General features: G+C 34.5%; 1 non-coding gene across 1 annotated transcript; it reads left to right on the top strand.

Annotated features, from left to right (window-relative positions):
* The first annotated feature begins 17,203 nt into the window (after nt 1-17,203).
* QC763_0087820 lies at nt 17,204-17,274 on the top strand. The gene has a single exon. It is a non-coding gene; the product is annotated as a tRNA-OTHER (tRNA).
* The last annotated feature ends 6,054 nt before the right edge of the window (nt 17,275-23,328 follow it).

Genomic DNA, 23,328 nt, shown 5'->3' on the forward strand with positions numbered 1-23,328 from the left:
CTAGCTCCCTTAAAAAATAGCGATAAATAACTTTAAACTATTTCGTGTAGCTTAACCCTTTATAGTACCGTAGTACGATTGCGACTATACTATACTAAATAAATATATTTTTAAGCCTTTTAACCGGTATATTATAGACCTTTATATTTAAAAGCTTTATTATATAAGGCGGTAACCCTAATAATAAATAAATAGCGATAAAAAGGAGGGATCGGAGCTTATTTACCTAGTCTAGGTATAACTGGGCCTCGGTCGTATAATAAATATAACTATCGCCCTTTTCTTTTAACTAAAGTTAAGTAAAGGATAGATTTTCGGTAATTTATTATATAATTTAATTTTAAAGCCGCTAAAAGTATATATTATTAAGATCGGAAAGAAAGGAATACTTAATCTTATCCTAGCTTATATTATCCTTTCAATTATCCTAAAGAATCTCTAGAATAAAAACGTCCGATATTAATAAGAAGGTTAAATCCTAAATTATACGATTAATTTTATTAACTAAAATATATATTATTTCGGCTAGGGCGTTAATAATAATAGAGATATCTTAGTATATAATAATAATACTATTAAACGTAAGCTTACCTTCGGATACCGTAAAACTATTAATAGTTATACTATACGTACGAGCCTCTAAAACCTAGTCTATCGGTATAGGGTAATTACTTTAGTAAACTTTAATTATAAACCTTAAGACTTTAAAGCGGACGATATTAAAGAAATTTAGCTTTTTACCTACCTCTTTTAGCCGGGTAAACTCGTAAAGTAAGTATCGTACGATAAAGGCTTTACCGAAGGTAACGATAGTAAAGAGGAGTGGTATAAAATCGGACGAGATATATTACCTTCTATTATCCTTTAGGGCTATAATAGCTAGGGTAGAGAGGAAGGCGCTTTCGTACGATAACCGTAGGAAAAAATAATCTAAAAGTCTAATAAAAAAATTAATAAATACCTAATCTAATAACTTTTGTCCGGCCTTATCGCTACCGTAGTAAAACTCCTATACTACCTATATAATAGTCTTTAAACTTTTAGTTTAGTTAGCGTTTAAATCGTACGGTGGCCGATCCTATTAATCTTAGCTTTATATACGGTAAATATACCTAAAAATCGTTTTTTAAATAAAAGAATACTTTTATATCGTACGAGGGGCCAGGCTACTATTATTAAAAGGCTTAAAAGGTTTTTAGTCAATCGTTTTTTTATTAATCTCGAATAAAACCGGGTAACCGACCTTATCGAACGACGACTTTATTATTATATCGGTAATAACCTAATTAATCCTTTCTTAAATTTTTTAGAGTACTATAAAAGTAATTAGGTTCTTACCGTTTAACTATCCTTCGTTTAAATTAAAAAAGGTTATATAATATAAAGCTTACCGGTTTAAAGACCTAAAGTAATATACCTAACCTATCTTATTTAGTTAGGGATTTAAAGCTAATCGTCCTTTATTTACAGTAATAATTATTAATATTTATTAAAGGGTTAAACTAATCGTACGATAGGATATTATAAACTATTCTTTTCGTTTTTAGGTTTATTATACGAGGTCGGGACTCCTAGCTACCGGCTATATTAATCATACTTTAAAATATCCGGTAGTTAACCGGCTTTTAAAGAAACGCTAATAATATATTTTAATTAATTAAGGTCTTTAATATTATTAGGTAGCTTTAATATTTTTTCTTTTTATATTAAAGTTAACTTAATCGTACTTTATACGGTAGTACTTTTGCATTACCTTTTTAGTCTATACGATATAGGTATAGGTATCGCACTTTAATTTATTAAAAGACGGCTTTCTTAATTCTAAAATTAGGTTAATTACCGTAGGAAGAAGTGTGAAGTTTATAAAGTTTTATTATTTTTAAAAGACGGCTAATAAATTATTATACTTTCGTACAATACTCGGTCTATCTATAACTATAATATCTTTATAGGACGTACGAAAATAGGTAGGTACCTTATCTATAAAAATAGCTACCTTATATTTCCTATAAACGAAAATTTAAAAGCGAAGGATATAAATAAAAGGTTTTATTCTAATATAATATTAATAGTAATATAATAGTTATATACGATACGAGGTATTATTAAATTAAAGTTTATTACTAATTTTCTTTTCGTAAGGGATACCCTATTAAAAGTAAAATAAGTTACGTATAAGTAAATAAAGGAAGTACTATATAATTACCGGGGTTTAGGTTACGTACGATAGTTAGAAAAGTAGTGGCGTGCGATTACCGGAGTTTAAATCTTTAACCTTTTCTTTTAAATCCCTCGATAAGCTAGCTATATAATAGAGCCTTATTATTCCGATTTAGGAGTCTAGCTCCCGTATAATATCCAGGAACGCCTAGGCATAAAGGTAGTCGCAAGGGTCTAAATATATAAAAGCAGACCTTTTCTTCTAATTTCCTTGACCGGCTAGCTATATAATAGAGCTTTATTATTCCGATTTAAGAGTTTAGCGCCCGTACGGTAGTCGGGGCACGCCTAAGCACGAAGGCAGTAGCGTGCGGTCGCGAGGGTCTAGCTCCCGTATGGTATTTAGAGACGCCTAGGCACGAAGGTAGTGGCGTGCGGTTACGAGGGTCTGGCTCCCGTACGGTATTTAGAGACGCTTAAGCACGAAGGTAATGGCGTACCGTCGCGAAGGTCTAGCTCCCATATGGTATCTAGAGACGCCTAGGCACGAAGGTAGTAGCGTGCCGTCGCGAGGGTCTGGCTCCCGTACGGTATTTAGGGACGCCTGGGCACGAAGGTAGTAGCGTGCCGTCGCGAGGGTCTAGCTCCCGTACGGTATTTAGGGACGCCTAGGCACGAAGGTAGTGGCGTGCGGTTGTAAGGGTTTAGCTTCCGTACGGTATCTAGGAACGCCTAGGCACGAAGGCAGTCGCGAGGGTTTAGGTATGTAAAAGTAGACCTTTTCTTTTAACTTTCTCGACCGGCCAGCTATATAATAAAGCCTTATTATTCCGATCTAGGAGTCTAGCTCCCGTACGGTATTTAGGGACGCCTAAGTACGAAGGTAGTAGCGTGCGGTCGCGAGGGTCTAGCTCCCGTACGGTATTTAGGGACGCCTAGGCACGAAGGTAGTAGCGTGTAATTACGAGGGTCTGGCTCCCGTACGGTATTTAAAAACGTTTAGGCACGAAGGTAGTCGCGAGGGTCTAAATATATAAAAGTAGACCTTTTCTTCTAATTTCCTCGACCGGCTAGCTATATAATAGAGCCTTGTTATTCCGATTTAGGAGTCTAGCTCCCGTACGGTAGTCGGGGTACGCTTAGGCACGAAGGCAGTGGCGTGTGGTTGAGAGGGTCTGGGTGTTAAAAGCAGACCATTTCTTCTAACTTCCTCGACCGGCCAGCTGTGCAACAGAGCCTTGTGATTTCGATCAAGGCGTCTGGGTTCCGTACGGTAAGGTTCAACCAAAAGATGTAGATATTTGGTTCCTAGACGGTTTCATGGTAGGCCTATCGTACGATGAAATAATGCAAACATTGTACAATAGCATTAAAACATTGTACAATGATTATCCGGGGTTTATAGAGCTATCGGTTGCAGGCATTATCGCCCAAGAGGTAATATGATCTCTAGGCACAATAACTGAGCGGTATGTACTGTCTTAAAGTTTCTGGAGGTACGGGTTCAATTCTCATTGATATCCTGTTCTAGCAAACTTTCAATCGTACAAACCAATCGACTTTCAAAAAAACATCTAAGATGGCGCTTGTCCTTGCCACCCGTGGCTCGTACGAGGTTATCGACACTGGCCAGCCTCATATTAGAAGGCTGATGAACAGCTTCTGTGTTAATGTTAGTATATGTCTTTCCCGTACGATAATGCTTAAACTAATAAACATATAGGAGACACAACAAGCAATTTCGGCTCTGCCATCGGCCGATATCGAATGCATCCCCGGCAGGGTGAAGGGGGCTAAGGTGCTGGCTCGTCCGAGCTACATAAATGCAGTCTTGATCCAAAGCCGTGGTTCTGTGGCTGCCTCTCCCTGTACTGCCTGTGCTGGCAAGCCTAATAGGGGGCCGTTTAAGGATTGTCGTACGACAGATGGGTATTGGGGTGGTGCCTGTGGTAACTGCAAGTGGAGGGATCATGGGAGTAGATGTAGCTTTTATACCGCTAATCAAAGCGGTGTTAGAGCTGTGGAGGAGGGTGAGGGAAGTGAGGGAGCTGCGGAGGGGAGCCAGGAGCTGGTAGTTATTAGTGATTCCGACGACTAAATAAGTCGTACAATAATATATATTTTTTTTTATTAACCGTGGAAAATATATTTACTATCCGTACGGCAGTACACCCGATACTATTTAATGTAGGTTATTCAGATAACTATAATGATACCTCCGTCTTTTATTTTAATAGGAAAAATATTATCGGATCGTACAACTTACTTATGCATTACCCAACCTCACTTTACTATATACACGCATTAGCAACACACTCACACCCAGCTTCACATCTATTATATAGCATTCCACACTGCTCGTACGACAGTGCACCCAACACCATTCTGTGCAGGTCGTTCAGACCATTCTAATGGTACCGCTATCTTTTATTTTGATGGGAAAAATGTCATCGGATCGTACAACTTACTCATGCATTACCCAACCTCACTTTGCTATACACGCGCATTAGCAACACGCTCACACCCAGCTTCACATCTATTATATACAATTCCACACCACTCGTACGACAGTCCACCCGATACCGTTCTGTGCAGGTCGTTCAGACCATTCTCATGGTACCTCTGGCGTGTATTTTAATAGGAAAAATCTCATCGGATCGTACAAGTTGCTAATGCATTACCGAACCTCACTTTGCTATACACGCGCATTAGCAACACGCTCACACCCAGCTTCACATCTATTATATAGCATTGCACACTGCTCGTACGACAGTGCACCCAACACCATTCTGTGTAGGTCGTTCAGACCATTCTAATGATATCTTCTTTTTCCACTTTGATGGGAAAAATGTCATCGGATCGTACAACTTACTCTTGCATTACCCAACCTCACTTTGCTATACATGCGCATTAGCAACACCCTCACACCCAGCTTCACATCTGTTATATACAATTCCACACCACTCGTACGACAGTGCACCCGCTACCGTTCTGTGCAGGTCGTTCAGACCATTCTCATGGTACCTCTGGCGTGTATTTTAATAGGAAAAATCTCATCGGATCGTACAAGTTGCTAATGCATTACCGAACCTCACTTTGCTATACACGCGCATTAGCAACACGCTCACACCCAGCTTCACATCTATTATATAGCATTGCACACTGCTCGTACGACAGTGCACCCAACACCATTCTGTGTAGGTCGTTCAGACCATTCTAATGATATCTTCTTTTTCCACTTTGATAGGAAAAATGTCATCGGATCGTACAACTTACTTTTGCATTACCCAACCTCACTTTGCTATACATGCGCATTAGCAACACCCTCACACCCAGCTTCACATCTGTTATATACAATTCCACACCACTCGTACGACAGTCCACCCGATACCATTCTATGCAGGTCGTTCAGACCATTCTAATGATACCTCTGGCGTGTATTTTAATGGGAAAAATGTTATCGGATCGTACAAGTTGCTAATGCATTACCGAACCTTACTTTGCTATCTACATGCATCACCAACACCCTTACACCCAGCTTCACATCTATTATATAGTATTCCACACTGCTCGTACGATAGTGCACCTAACACCATTCTGTGCAGGTCGTTCAGACCATTCTAATGATGCCTCTGGCGTTTATTTTAATGGGAAAAATGTCATCGGATCGTACAACTTGCTAATGCATTACTGAACCTCACTTTGCTATACACGCGCATTAGCAACACCCTCACACCCAGTTTCACATCTGTTATATAGCATTCCACACCACTCGTACGACAGTGCACCCAATACCATTCTGTGCAGGTCGTTCAGACCATTCTAATGATGCCTCTCTCGTGTATTTTGATGGGAAAAATGTCATCGGATCGTACAACTTACTATTGCATTACCCAACCTTGCTTTGCTATCTACATGCATCACCAACACCCTCACACCCAGCTTCACATCTGTTTTATAGCATTCCACACTGCTCGTACGACAGTGCACCTAATACCATTCTGTGCAGGTCGTTCAGACCATTCTAATGATGCCTCTCTCGTTTATTTTAATGGGAAAAATGTCATCGGATCGTACAACTTACTATTGCATTATCCTACCTCACTTTGCAATGCACGCGCATTACTAACACACTCACACCAATCTTTACACCCAACTTGACATCTATTATATACCATTCCACACCGCTCGTACGACAATGCACTATATACCATTCTGTGCAGCTCATTCAGGCGATTCCAATGATGTTTTTATTTTCTATTTTGATAGGAAAAATCTCATCGGATCGTACAATCGAATTCTTCAACGGATCCTACCCCCTGTTTCCAAAGTGGGGCATTTTTTTTGGTGCGCTTTTCAACGGATTGTACTACAATCCATCGGAGAATAACTGATAGGGTAATAGGCCGAAGATACTTTATTTACTACCCTTAGCCTTATTATTAACGCTCTTTAAAACTTCGATACGAACTTAATATTATAGTTTATAATAAATTCCTTTAGCTATATATATATTAATATAATATACTATAGTATTATATTTGCTAACTATTCTACCGACTAGGTCTCTTTATAAAGTAAAAAGTATATTTATTTAATAAGCCTATCGACTACCGTTAATATATTATTATACTTAACGCCGGTTATTATATTTTTAGACTTTAATAATTTAATAATAAAGTCTATCGTTACTAAACTCTATAATTATTTTATTACCGGTAGTAGCTTTAATAATCTATAAAGCTTATACCTTGTAACCCTCGTTCTTTTATATATATAGTATAATTAAATAGCTTCCTTAACGTCGTTCTTAATCTTTAGTTAATTAAAGTATTACTTAATCTTTTTTATAGTTTTAGTAATACCTATATATCCTTTAAGCTTCGATATGTAAATCTCTATTACTAGTACTATTTTATTACCTAGCTTTACGTACGCTCGATTTTTATACTACAGTCTTCCTTAACTATTTTTCCGGATACCTTATAGCTTTAGCTCTTCCTACTAATATTACTTTATAATATTATTATTTAACTTCCTTTAATATTTACTAAAAGTAACTTTTTTACGATATACTATATAATACTTTATCTATAGCTATAGTAGATACTTAAGAGTATTATTTAGCGCCTTTTTAAGTAGTAGTAGTAACTCCTTAGGTATATCCTTATAGTAGTCGGCTCGCCGGCTAAATACGTCTACCTTAGCGTTCTCCGAACTTTTTTTATAATTAATTTAAAAATTAAATTCCGAAAAAAATTTTAACTATCGTATTTACTATACGTTAAGGACCTTTATAATAGTAAAGTACTATAGATTTTTATAATCTATATAGACTTATACCTTATATTTAATACCGTTAAAGTATAGCCTCCACTTTTCGAACGCTTTAATAATAGTAAATAGTTTTTTATTATAAATCGGGTAGTTCTAACGTATTTCTTTAAACTTTTTCGAAAAAAAGGTTACTAGATATAGCTTACCGTCGTCGTCTCGTTACTTTAATTATTTACCGATCGTATAGTCTAATATATCTACCTCGACTTTAAATAGTCGACTGGAGTTTAGTAATTTAAATACCGGGTCCTTTAAAATAGCTTTTTTTAGCTTTTAAAAAGCCTACTCCTCTTTCTACCCTTACCGGAACTCTACGTCTTTCTTAATTAAATAATTAAATAGCTTCACGATACTTACGTAGCCCCGGATAAATATCTAATAGAAGTTTATAAACCCTAAAAATTCTTTAACGTATATTTATAACTATAGCGTAAATTAGTTTTTAACTACCGCGATTTTCCTAAACTCTATATAAACCTTACTTAACGATATTAAATATTTTAAATATATTATTTTCTATACGTGGAATTCGCTTTTTTCTTTATTAATTAAAAGTCCGGCTCTATATAGCGCGTCGAGTATTTCTCGTACGTACCGCTTATACTTTTCTAAAGTACGTAAATAGATAAAAACGTCGTCGAGGTAATATACTATTATTTTATCGAGGTACTTCCGTATCGTATAATTAACGAGAAATTAAAATATTACGGGCGTATTAGTTAATTTAAATAGTATTACGAGATACTCGAAATAACTATAGGGTATGCGAAACGCTATTTTTTATTCGTTTCTTTCTTTAATCCATATATAAGCGTACCCGATAAATATATTTAAGCGTATAAAGTATCGCGCCTTTATTAATTAACTCTATAATCTAGATATTAATAGTAGTAAGTAACTATTTTTTACCGTTTTATTATTTAGCTAGCGGTAGTCTATATATAGTCGTAAGCTACCGTTTTTCTTTAGTACGAAGAATACGGAGTATTCTATTAGCGATATAGATTCCTTAATATATCCTTTTTTTAGATTTTTATTTAAGTATTTCCGTAGTTTTTTACTTTATTTATCGTTAGTATAGTAGACCTTAAATAACTATAGTTTAGCTCTTTCTTTTAACTTAATTTCGTAGTTCTACGGTCCTTACTCTAGGAGCCCCTCTAAATATTTAACCGTAAAGGTTAGGTATCCTTAATATTTTACCGGTACTACCTTTTTTTCGCCTTTCTTTACGTTATTATAATAAATATACTTATTAACCTCCAATATTTCTACTAATATTATTAACCCTATTTCTTTAATCTTATTATTTATATCGATAAAATATATTATTACTTCCTATACTCCTTACGGTAATATTATAGAGGGTGCTTATCCTATACTTTACTCCGTATATACTTTTAATTTTCTATCGTTAATTAAATACTTTTAAAGCTCTTTTGGTCGTAAGTAGCTACTATCCTTCCAATCGATATTTAGGTTATAGTCTTTATATTATAATTGCTTTAGGATTATATCCTTCGAAGGTCCTATATTTATAATATCGAATATAATTAATATTATTTTTTTTTCGATTATAATGTTTAAGGGTAGTATCTTCTTATAAATCTTTTATATAGGAAATAGTTTTTATATAACGATTTATTCCTTTTTTTTTTTACGGTATACGGGCCTAATATACGAATTATAACGAAATTAGGTTTATCTTTATACTACCGTCTATTAATATTATTATCTAGAGATCTCTTTATTATATAGTAATTTAGAGGCATTTATTTTTCTTACCTCTTCCTTATACGGTAGTAACTTCGCTAACGAGCGCCGGGTCGTTATTTTATACCTTCGCTTTACGCCGATACTTTCGAAAATGCCGTTCGTGATCCGTTAGAGGTTAACGGCCCCCGCGAAAGGCCGCGAGTCGTTTCCTAAGCGGTTATATTATTTAAGAGTATTTTCCTGCTTTAGGTTAATTAGTAATATAAAGTCTTTTAATTATACCCGCCTAGCTTCCTCTTATTTTCCGTCTTTAGTATTTTTTCGTATTTACGCTCGATAGTAATTCTTTTACTTAATCGTTTTAGCTTAATAATATCGCTTAACCTTTTCCTATAAATATATAGCGTAGTCTAGGCTTAAGCACTATTTTAGTATTATTTCTTTCTATAAGCGTATACTATCGTCTATATTTTCACCGTTTACGTATTCGACGTAGTACTTCGTATACCTTAGTACGATTTATATAACCTAAAGGCTATCCTTTAGTTTAACCGGGTCTTAAACCTTCTATAAAATATAGTCGTTTAGATCCTCCTATTAAGCCTTTTCTTACTAAGCTATAGTCCTTCTAATTAACTATAATTTACCTTCTTTATTTACTTTACATACCGGTTAGTAACCGTATAGTAATTTATTTTAATAATACTTTATATATTTATATATAATATATTAAAACCAAAATACATTTTAATACTCTAGATACTTAAAGTAAAGTTATATCATATTTTCCTTATAAGGTTTATATTATATAAATATTAATATATTCCTTAATAACTTCGCGATTTTAATATTAACGACCCTCTTACTTTTCTAATACTTTTTTTAGCTTTAATATAAAAGCTTTATAGGCTATAATATATCCTATAAAATAGTAATTCCGTACTTACTTATCACAGTTAAACTAACAGCGGGCTACGCTATATGTAGGACGCGGGGCGCCCAGCTAATTATTAAGGAAGTTAAGGGACGGCTAATCAGGCATAGACAAAAGTGCTACGGTGCCAAAGCTCACGAGTAGTCTGCAGGATGTAAAGTGCTAGGGGTAATTAGAGGTATAGCACGACAAGTATATTGCAGAATGTAATGTGCTAGGAGTAATCGAAGCCGTAGTAGGGCGAGCACCTCCGAGTTCCAAGGTCTATATATACGGGGGAACTAGCTAGTATAAATAGATAGTCCGCAGTATGCAATTTAAATTATATTTACGGTATCTAGTATTTACATCGAGATATTTTATTGTACACTATTTAGCTATACCGAACTAGGATTATTTAGAAATGCCTTTAACCGATATCCTTTTCAGAGGTTCTAGATAGAAGTTCGTTACATTACTATATTACCTCTTTAGTATCGTTTATTTAATAGGTCTTTACGCGAGACCCTTACCTTTAGCGATTTCCATAATAATTTCCGTAATAATTTATATTATTTAATCCCGTAAGGCCTATATTTAAAAATCTCTTTTTTCGTGCTCCGCCTTTAGCTTTTTTAGTACTTCCTTTATTTCCTAGAACTTTATATTTTTCTATCCGGTATATTAATTAAAGTTTTCCTCGGAGCTTACCGCTTTACTTTATTAATACCCGATAGCTATTACCTTTATAACTCTCAGTCCTTTTAATATAGTAATTAATACAATCTCCTTTTTCTATCCGAACCGTTTAAGTATCTTATAGTCCTTTTTAAAGTATTTTACTTTATATCACAGTCAAACCAATAGCGGGCCACGCCACATATAGGACGCGGGGCGCCTAGCTAATCATTAAGGAAGTTAAGGGACGGCCAATTAGGCATAAACAGAAGTGCTACGGTGCTAAGGCTCACGAGCAGTCTGCAGGATATAAAGTGCTAGGGGTAATTAGAGGTATAGCACGACGAGTACATTGCAGAATGCAATATGCTAGGAGTGATCGAGGCCGTAGCAGGGCAAGTACCTTAAAGTTCTAAGGTCTATATATACGGAGGGACTAGCTAGCGTAGATAGATAGTTCCGCAGTATACAATTTAAGTTATATTTACGGTATTTAGTATTTACATCGAGATATTTTATTATATACTGTTTAGTTATACCGAACCAGGATTATTCAGAAGTGCCTTTAACCAATATCTCTTTTAAAGGTTCTAGATAGGGGTTCGCCACACGTTATATACTTACTTTAACTCTATTACAGATAAATTAAAGGCGTCTTTTTACTACTATAGCCGGACCTAAAAACGTTTAAATAAAAGGCGTCCCGCTTAGCCTAGGCGCCGAGGGACCTTCCGCCAGACCTATACCCTCTACCGCAGAGCAGGTTATTAAGCGTCTTAAAGAGCTTAAGGATAAGGCTTAATAAACCCGGGAGCAGATTTTCGCTATCTCGGCTACGTCCAAGTCGACTATTAAGCTTCCGGTACCGGAGCGCTATAGAAGAGAAAAAGCAGAGCTTAGAGGGTTCTTAATCTAGCTTAAGACCTATTTTCGTTAATACCTAGAATAGTTTACTAACGAGAAATCGAAAGTAATCTTCGCGGCTACTAGGCTTAAGGATAGGGCTCTCGCATAATTTAAGCCTATCCTCGACGACTATTACGAGCAGGAGCCGGAAGATTAAAAGAAAATCACTATAAAATACTTCGAGAACTATCGTGCCTTTAAGGCTAAGCTTAAAGAGGTATTTAAGGAGTATAATAAGGTAAAGCACGCGCAAAGTAAACTCTTAAGTCTACGCCAAACGCACTCGGCAACCAACTACGCAACTTAGTTTAAAATCGATAGCCTACGTAGCGCTATTAACGATAAAAGGTTAATATAGCTTTTTTACTATAGCCTTAAGGATAAAGTAAAAAATAAGTTATATAAAGAGATAAAGCCCGATACTATCGATAAGTATATCGCTATAGCTATACGGATCGACGATCGGCAGTTCGAGCATCGTATAGAGAAGAAAGGAAGTAACGGCAGGGGTAGCTACAGTAATAGCTACAGAAAACACTTTAACGGTAACCGCTCCAACGATAAGCGTAAGCGGAGATACCCCAGCACTAACTACTCCGGCACTATATACTCGGGACCGATAAACGTCGATACTATATAGCAGCAAAGGCCGCAGAGCCGAGGCTAAGGCAAAAATAACCTTAAGTATTTTAACTACGGCAAAGCAGGATACTTTAAGAAAGACTATAGGGTACCTAAACGGCTCGAATAGAAAAAGAAAATCGTATTAATTACTACATCGAAGGGACCGAGGGTTATAAAGGTAGTAGCTATCGGGTATTAATAAGGCGGAGCAGTAAGCTCTAAGGAAAACTCTAACTAGCACGCCGGATAAAAAAATATAGAGTTCCAGGAAATAAAGGAAGTACTAAAAAGGCTAAAGGCAGAGCACGAGGAAGGAGATCTCTAGATATAGGCCTTACGGGATTAGATAGCATAAATTACTACGGAAGTTACTACGGAGGTCGCTAAGGACGAGGGTCTCGCGTAAAGACCTACTAGGTAAACGATACTAAAAAGATAGTATAGTAAGCACGGAATTACTATTTTATAGGGTATATTATAGCCTATAAAGCTCTTATATAAGAGCTAAGAAAAGTACTAAAAAGGCAAAAAGGTTACTAATATCGGGATCGCGAAATTACTAAAAAATATACTAACACCTATATAATATATACTCTATAAGGGGGATACGGTATAGCTTTATCCTAAGTATCCGAAGCATCGGAAAGTACCTTAGTTCCAGTATATTATATATAGATATATAGAGTACTACTAAAGTAAATCGCTATATAGCTACTAGCCGGTACGTAAGGTAAGTAAGGAGGGTAAGCTATAGCTAGTTAAAAGGACTATAGCCCGGTAGGAAAAGGCTTAATAGAAAGACCTAAACGACTATATCTTATAAAAGGTTTAGGACCCGGTTAAACTAAAAAATAGCCTTTAAGTTATATAGATCGCACTAAAGTATACAAGGTACTACGTCGAATACGTAGATAGTTAGAATATAAACAATAGTATGCGCTTATGGGAGGAGGTAGTACTAGGATAGTGCTTAAGCCTAGATTACGCTATATATCTACGGGAGAAGGTTAAGCGATATTATTAAATTAAGACGCCTAAAACTAAATAGAAGAACCGCTATCGGGCATAGATATAAGAAAATACTAAAGACGGAAGATAAGAGAAAGCTAGGCAGGTATAGTTAAAAAACTTTATATTACTAGTTAATCCGGAGTAAAAAGACGCTTTTAAACGATATAACCGCTTAGGAAACGACTCGCGGCCCTTCGCGGGAGCCGTTAACCTTTAACGGACTACGAACGGTATTTTCGAAAGTATTAGCGTAAGGCAAAAGTATAGGATAACGACCCGGCGTTTATTAGCGAGGTCGCTGCCGTATAGGGAGGAGGTAAGAAAAATAAACGCCTCTAAATTACTATACGATAGAGGGATCTCTAAGTAATAGTATTAGTAGACGGTAGTGCAAAAACGAATTTAATTTCGCTACAATTTATATATTAGGCCCGTATACTATAAAAGAAAAAAAAGAAATAGATCGTTATATAAAGATTATTTCCTACGCAAAAGGTCTATAGGGAAACACTACCCCTAAATATTATAGTTAAAGGAAAAATAATATTAATTATATTCGATATTATAAATATAGGACCCTCGAAGGATATAATCCTGGGGCAACTATAGCATAAAGACTATAACCTAAATATCGATTAAAGGGATAGTAGCTACCTACGACTAAAAGAGCTTTAGAAGTATTTAACTAACGATAGAAAATTAGGAGCACGTACGGAGCAAAGTATAGGATAAGCACCCTCCATAGTACTACCGTAAGGAGTATAGGAAGTAATAATATATTCTATCGATATAAACAGTAAAATTAAAAAAATAAAGTTAACGACGTTAGTAAAAATATCGGAGGTTAATAAATACGCTTACTATAATAATATAGAGAAAGGCGAGAAAAAGGCGGTACCGGTAGAATATTAAGGATACCTAGCCTTTACGGCTAAGTACTTAAAGAGGCTTTTAGAGCGAGGACCGTAGGACTATAAAATTAAGTTAAAAGAAGGAGCTAAACTACAGCTATTTAAGGTCTATTACACTAACGATAAGTAAAGTAAAGAGCTACGGAAATACTTAAACGAGAATCTAAAGAGAAAGTATATTAAGGAGTCTACATCGCTAATAGAATATCCCGTATTCTTCGTACCGAAGAAGGACGGTAGCTTACGATTATATATAGATTACTGCTAGCTAAATAATAAGACAGTAAAAAACAGTTACCCGCTACCGTTAATATCTAGGTTACGGAATTAACTAGTAGGGGCGTAATACTTTATACGCTTAAATATATCTATTAGGTACGCCTATATACGGATTAAAAAAAGAGACGAATGGAAAACAGCGTTTCGCATACCCTATAGTTATTTCGAGTATCTCGTAATACTATTTAGGTTAATTAATACGCCCGCGACATTCTAATCTCTCGTTAATTATATAATACGGAAGTACCTCGATAAGATAGTAGTATACTACCTCGATAATATTTTTATCTATTTACGCACTCTAAAGGAGTATAAATAGCACGTATAAGAGATACTCGACGCGCTATACGGAGCCGGACTTTTAATTAATAAGGAAAAAAGCGAGTTCCACATATAAAAAACAATATACCTAGGATATTTAATATCGCTAAGTAAGGTGTATATAGAACCGGGGAAAATTATAGTAGTTAAGGACTGGCTTACGCCGCAGTTATAGATATACATTAGGGAATTCTTAAGGTTTATAAATTTCTATCGGATATTTATCCGGAGCTATATAGGTATTGCGAGGCTACTTAATTACTTAATTAAAAAGGACGTGGAATTCCGGTAGGGGCAGGAAGAGAAGCAGGCCTTCCAGAAGCTAAAAGAGGCTATTTTAAAGGACCCGGTATTTAAATTGCTAAACCTTAATCGACTATTTAAAGTCGAGGCGGATATATTAGACTATGCGATCGGTGGATAACTAGGGCAGCGAGACGACGATAGCAAGCTACACCCGGTAGCCTTCTTTTCGAAGAAGCTTAAAGGAGTACGTTAGAACTACCCGATCTACGATAAGGAACTATTTACTATTATCGAAGCGTTCGAGGAATAAAGGCTATACCTTAGCGGTACTAAGTATAAAGTATAGGTCTATACGGATTATAAAAACCTACGGTACTTTACTACTACGAAGGTCCTTAACGTACGGCAGACACGATAGTCAGAGTTCCTCTCGGAATTTAATTTCCAAATTAACTATAAGAAGGGCTCGGAAAACGCTAGGGTAAACGCACTTAGCCGGCGAGCCGACCACCACAAAGATATACCTAAGGAGTTACCACCACTACTTAAGGAGGCGCCAGATAGCACTTTTAAGTATCCACTGCAGCCGTAGATAGAGTATTACGTAGTATATCGTAAACAAGCCACTTCTAACAGTAAGTACTAAAGAAAGTTAAGCGACGATATCACAGAGCAATACTAGTAAGAAAAGCTAAAGCCGCAAAGTATCTAGAAAGACAGTTAGGGAAAACTATAGTATAGAAATCGAGCGTACGTAAAGCCAGATAATAGGACGGCACTAGTAATAGAGATTCACGCGTCAAAGCTCGGAGGATATATAGGTATTACTAAAACTATAGAAAAGATTAAGCAGCACTTTAACTAGCTAGGGATTAAGGACGACGTTAAGGAAGCTATCCAGTTATACCATACGTACGAGAAAACAAGGGTTGCGAAGTATAAGCCCTATAGATTTCTAAAGCTATTACCGGTAGTAAAACGGCTATAGAATTCAGTTACGATAAACTTTATTACTAAATTACTAAAGTCCAAAAACATAGTAACCGGCGTTAAATACGATAGTATATTAACGGTAGTTAACAGGCTCACCAAATAGATATACTTCCTGCCTTATAAGGAGACCTAGTCGGCAAAACAACTAGCGAATATAGTACTACGGTATATCACAATAATATATATATAGCTAAAGGAATTTATTACGGACCGCGATACTAAATTCGTATCGAAGTTTTAAAGAGCGTTAATAACGAAGCTAAAGGTAGTAAATAAAATGTTTTCGGCCTACTACCCTTAGACGGACGGTTAGACGGAACGGCTTAACTAAATCGTAAAATAATATTTACGGAATTATATTAATTTCGAGTAAGACGATTAGGTTAAACTATTACTTACGGTACAACTAATATATAATATATCGCTAACCGAAACGACTAAAGCCACACCGTTCTTCGCGAATTTCGGCTACGAGGTAGACCTACGGTAAAAACCTACGGTTAAAGTACCTAGGGCTAAGGTTAAGGCAAATAAAATATATATACTCTACGGCAAACTTAAATAAAAACTAAAGTTTATAAAGGAAAAAATACAGAAATACTATAATACTAAAAAGCTCGAGGGACCTCGCCTTAAGGGGGGAAATATAGTATTCCTTTCCACACATAATTTACGCACTAAAAGACTTAGTAAAAAGCTGGACTATAGAAAAGTAGGACCATTTAAGGTTAAAAGAAAGATATCGGAAACGGCATTCGAATTAAAGCTACCCAATACGATACGTCTACGGTCACACACCTTTTACATCTTACTTTTGAAACCCACATTACACGTAAAAAAGACTAATACATAGGCAGTGGCGGAGGATAAAGAAGAGGAGTACGATATAGAAAAAATACTAAATTCACGGTTCAACAGAGGCCAATTAAAGTATTTAATCAGCTAGTTAGGATATTCGGCTATAAATAACTCGTAGGAACCACAGACACACCTTAACTACCTAAATAAACAAAAAAAATTCCACCAACGATATCCGGATCGACTAAAACCTAAGTAAGCAAAAAAGACTCGGCCCCGGCCCATAGCCAAATGCTATAAGACGGAGCTAGAACCTCGACAGGAATCGAACCTACGCCTTCGACGTAATAGTCGACATACTACACACTACACTACGAGGTTAGAAAGTATAAAGGGGACTAAATATAAGTAATACCACGCGCCTTAAGCACCTTAGGAAATAGAAGGCGCACTACTAGCGATATCTAACGCGGTTAAGAAGGAAGGACCGGTAATATTAAGATCTAGGGGAAGGTCCGGAGGCCAGTTAAGGCCCAGGGAGGGATCCAGAAAAAAGAAGTCGGAAAGAAAAGCGGTAGTAAAAGAAGGAGCAGCGGAGGTATCCGCTACCGGCGGGCTATGCGGGGTAGCAGGCCGCGCGGAAGCCTTTCCCTCTTCCTCCTTAAGGAGCCGAGATTCGCGACGAAAAGCAGTAAAGGCTCGAACCTCGAGAGCGCGCGATTACACCTCGAGACGAAGAAGCTTACTTAAGGTAGCCTGCTTTTCGGCATCTAAACGTTCTTTCTCCCTAATTAGAGGGCGGACTACGGAGCCGGTTAGAGAGGGAAAGAGAGGGCCGAGAAGAGGACTCACGATCCACGCCATAAACATCGCAGTAGGAGCGGCTAAAGTTAACACACGGAAAGCACCAATCGTATCGAGGAAAAGCCACACACTAAAGGTTATTCTCCTTATAATAAATATATTCGGGTATTACGAAGCTAAATTTCGTAAGGAACTATACTTAATTACGGCGACGGTCGGTACTCGTATAAATCGATTTCCTTATATAATTAAATATAATAGCTAAGATAGGGGAAGAAGGACGTACTATAGAAATGCAAAAGGGAAGCGGGGGTATAGATACTATTTTAGAGATACGGTCGTCGGGACGTCGACCTAAAAAGAGGGGCATTATATCACAGTCAAACCAACAGTAAACTACGCTACATATAGGACGCGGGGCGCCCAGCTAATCATTAAGGAAGTTAGGGGACGGCTAATTAGGCATAGATAAAAGTACTACGGTGCTAAGGCTCACGAGCAGTCTGCAGGATATAAAGTACTAGGGGTAATTAGAGGTATAGCACGACGAGCATATTACAGGATATAATATACTAAGAGTAATCGAGGCCGTAGTAAGGCGAGCACCTTAAAGTTCTAAGGTCTATATATACGGAAGGACTAGCTAGCGTAAATAGACAGTTCCGCAATATACAATTTAAATTATATTTACGGTATCTAGTATTTATATCGAAATATTTTATTATATATTATTTAGCTGCACCGAACCAGGATTATTCAGAAGTGCCTTTAACCGATATCCCTTTCAGAGGTTCTAGATAGGGGTTCGCCACACTTTACCGTAATTAAAATATTTAAAGTTATTTTTACCTTAGCCTCGGCTTTACGGCTTTTACTATTATATAGTATTAATATTTATCGGTTTTAAGTATATAGTACCGGAGTAATTAATATTAAAGTATTTCCGTTTATACCTATCGTTAAAGCGGTTACCATTAAAGTATTCCTTATAGCTATTACCGTAGTTACCCCTACTATTATTTTTTTTTTTTTTATATAATATTCGAACTGCCGATTGTCGATCCGTATAGCTATAATAATATACTTATCGATAGTATCGGGCTTTATCTCTTTATATAACTTATCCTTTACTTTATTTTTAAGGCTATAGTAAAAAAGCTATATTAACCTTTTATCGTTAATAGCGCTATATAAGCTATCGATTTTAAATTAAATTATATAGTTAATTACCGAGTACGTTTAGCGTAGATTTAAGAGTTTACCCTACGCGCGTTTTACTTTATTATACTTCCTAAATACCTTTTTAAGCTTAGCTTTAAAGGCATTATAACTTTCGAAGTATTTTACAGTAATCTTCTTTTAGTCCTCTAGCTCTTACTTATAGTAATCGTCGAGGATAGGCTTAAACTATGCGAGAGCTTTATTTTTAAGCTTAATAACCGCGAAAATTATTTTTAACTTTTTATTAGTAAATTAGTTTAGGTATTAACGAAAATAGATTTTAAATTAAATTAAAAATCCTTTAAGCTTTACCTTTTTTCCTTTATAGCGCTCTAGTAGTAGGAATTTAATAGTCGACTTAAACGTAATCGAAATAGCGAAAATCTACTCCCGGGTCTATTAAGCTTTATCCTCGAGCTTTTTAAAACGCTTAATAACTTACTTTACGGTAAAAGGTATAGGTTTAGCGGAAAGTCTTTCGGTATTTAGGCTAGGCGGGACACCTCCTATTTAAACGTTTTTAAGTCCGGCTATAGTAGTAAAAAAACGCCTTTAACTTATTTATAATAGAGTTAAAGTAAATATATAACGTATAACGAACTTCTATCTAAAACCTCTAAAAGGAATACTAGTTAAAGGCACTTTTAAATAATCTTAGTTCGGTATAGCTAAGTAATATATAATAATAGCTTATCTTAATTATAATAATTTAATACTAACGATTATAAGTTATATTATATATTACGGAACTATTTATTTACGCTAGCTTATTTCTCCGTATATATAGTCCTCGCGTTAAGCCTAGTACCGTTCTAGATCGATTAACTCGACCCTCGATCCTATCGATACTGTTACCTCTAGAGTTAGCTCTTCTAGATCGATCCTCGATCCTACTAATCTTATCCTAATTGGTCCTTACTTATATATTAACGATTGGTCCGTGGTGCGCCCTGCGCCCTACTAAGTGTCAAGCCGTGACAGTCGTTAAGAAAATTTTAATAATATTTTTTTTTTTACTTTAATAGGAAAAATATTATTAGATTATATAATTTATTTTTATATTACTTAACCTTACTTTACTATATATATATATTAGTAATACTTTTATACTTAGCTTTATATTTATTATATATAATTCTATACTATTTGTACGATAGTATACCCGGTACCGTTCTATATAGGTCGTTTAAATTATTTTTATAATACCTTTAACGTATATTTTAATAAGAAAAATATTATCGGATTATATAAATTACTAATATATTACCGAACCTTACTTTACTATCTATATATATTATTAATACTTTTATACCTAGCTTTATATCTATTATATAATATTCTATACTATTCGTACAATAATGCACCTAACACTATTTTATATAGGTCGTTTAGACTATTCTAGTAATATCTCTAGCGTTTATTTTAATAGGAAAAATATTATCGAATCGTATAACTTACTAATACATTACTTAACCTTACTTTACTATATATATATATTAATAATACCCTTATACCTAGCTTTATATCTATTATATAGTATTCTATATTACTCGTACAATAGTATACTTAATACTATTTTATATAAGTCATTAAAAAGATTTTAATAATACCTTTAGCGTATATTTTAATAGGAAAAAACTTATCGGATCGTATAACTTACTTTTATATTACTTGACTTTACTTTACTATCTATATATATTATAAATATATTTATATTTAGCTTTATATTTATTATATATAATTCTATACTACTTATACGATAGTATACCCGATACTATTCTATATAGGTCGTTCAAACTATTTTAATAATATTTCTCTTATATATTTTAATAAGAAAAATATTATCGGATCGTACAACTTACTATTATATTACCTAACCTTACTTTACTATCTATATATATTACTAATATCCTTATACTTAGCTTCACATTTATTTTATAGTATTCTACACTACTCGTACGATAGTATACCTAATACCATTCTATATAGGTCGTTCAGACTATTTTAATAATACCTCTCTCGTTTATTTTAATAAGAAAAATATTATCGGATCGTATAACTTACTATTACATTATCCTACCTTACTTTACAATATACGCGTATTATTAATACACTTACACTAATCTTTACACCTAACTTAATATCTATTATATACTATTCCACACCGCTCGTACGATAATATACTATATACCATTCTATGTAGCTCATTTAGGCGATTCCAATAATATTTTTATTTTCTATTTTAATAGAAAAAATCCTATCGGATCGTACAATCGAATTCTTTAACGGATTTTACCCCCTATTTCCAAAGTAGAGCATTTTTTTTAGTGCGCTTTTCAACGGATTATACTACAATCCATCGGAGAATAACTGATAGGGCACTAAGCAGACTAAATAGAAGTAATTAATGTAATTAAGGCATTAAGTAAACTAAATAGAGTAATTAGTGTAATTAAGGCACTAAGCAGACTAAGCAAAGGAAATTAATAGCCTTAAGAGACTAATTACGGCTTAGTATAAGGACTATATATACGGAGGAACTAGCTAGTTCTGCAGTATACAATATAAATTATAATCGTTAATACTTAGACTATTATAATAAAGATAAGCTATTATTGTATACTGCTTAGCTATACCGAACCAAAATTATTTAGATATGCCTTTAACCAGTATCCCTTTCAGAGGTTCTGGATAAAGGTTCGTTATATAAACGTTATATATAGCGGACCTAGCTGCTATAGATAAATAATTCCGTAGTATATTATAATTATAAGTTATAATCGTTAGTATTTAAACTACTGTAATTAAAATAACTTATTATTATATACTGTTTAGCTATACCGAACTAGGATTATTGAAAAGTACTTTTAACTAATATCCCTTTTAGAGGTTTTAGATAGAAGTTCGTTACATTATTATTATAATAACTCCGATTATTACTTATTTTTCTATATAAAGATAAAATTATTAATTGTTAATCTGTATAGTTATAGTAGTATTGTTTTAATAATATTTAGCCTTAACTCTTTATATAACTTATTTTTTACTTTTTCGTTAATATCATTATAAAAAGGTTATATTAATCCCTTATTATTAATAATATTATATAAGTTATTAATTTTACATAAAATTATATAGTTAACTATTAAACACGTTTAATGTAGGTTTACGAGCCTCTTCTATATATACTTTACTTCGTTATACTTCTTAAATACTTTCTTAAATTTAACTTCGAAAATACAAAAATTTTTAAAATATTCTATATCAATGTTTTTTAATACTCCGGTTATACTCTATAATTATTATTAAAAATAGCCTTGAACTATATAAGAGCTCTATTTTTAAGTTTAGTACTTACGAAAATTACTTTCGACTTTTCGTTAATAAATTAATTTAAATGCTAATAAAAATAAATTTTAAAATAAATTAAAAACCTTTTAATCTTTACTTTTTCTTCTTTATAATGCTTTAATACTAGGAATTTAATAGTCGACTTAAATATAACAAAAATAATAATAATCTTATCCCGGATTTACTAAATTTCGTCTTTAAATTCTTTAAAAAGCTTAATAACCTATTCTATAGTAGAAAATATAAGTCTAATAATAATAAAGAGTCCTTTAGTATCTAGGCTCAGCAAGACGCCTCTTATTTAAACGTTTTTAAATCCGGCTATAGTAATAGAAAATCGCCTTTGACTTATCTATAATAGAGTTAAAGTAAATATATAACGTATAACGAACCTCTATTTAAAATCTTTAAAAGGGATACTAGTTAAATATATTTCTAAATAATCTTAGTTTAGTATAGCTAAATAGTATTTAATAGTAGATTATTATAACTATAATAGTTTAAATACTAATAATTATAACTTATATTACATACTGCGGAACTATCTATTTACACTATCTAGTTCCTTCGTATATATAAACCTTAGGACCGTAGACCGTTAGCTTATAGACGGTCTTCGATCTACTCTTAACTAGCTAATACTAGACCGTGAACCGTGAGCTCCGCCGCGGTTCCCGGTCCCCACTTTATTAGTTCGTTCCGTCTAACTGGACTATAAGCCTTGCTCGATCGCTCGGTCTAGCCCTAATTGACTCCCGTGGCCCCACTGTCTCCCAAAACCGTGACTACCGGTACTATTTATTAACTAAGATACGTTCGAGCTAGATGTTTTTTGTTGTGTATGATTCGGTTTTAGTAGACTATAAAATTTCCGTTTATTTCAAAAATAACCTAAGCTTCTTATGATAGTTATAATTCGCTGTCTTTACCCAAGTACTGAGTGTTAGGCTAAAGATATAAAGCGCATATCTATTTCAACAAAGTCTTTGGTTCTTTACTCTGCAGACCGCGGTTACATAATGTCTTTGTATAGGTTCTATAGCATATTGAGAACCATAT

The sequence above is a fragment of the Podospora pseudopauciseta genome, chromosome 6 (assembly GCF_035222475.1).
Source record: "Podospora pseudopauciseta strain CBS 411.78 chromosome 6, whole genome shotgun sequence".
NCBI classification, from domain to species: Eukaryota; Fungi; Ascomycota; class Sordariomycetes; order Sordariales; family Podosporaceae; genus Podospora; species Podospora pseudopauciseta.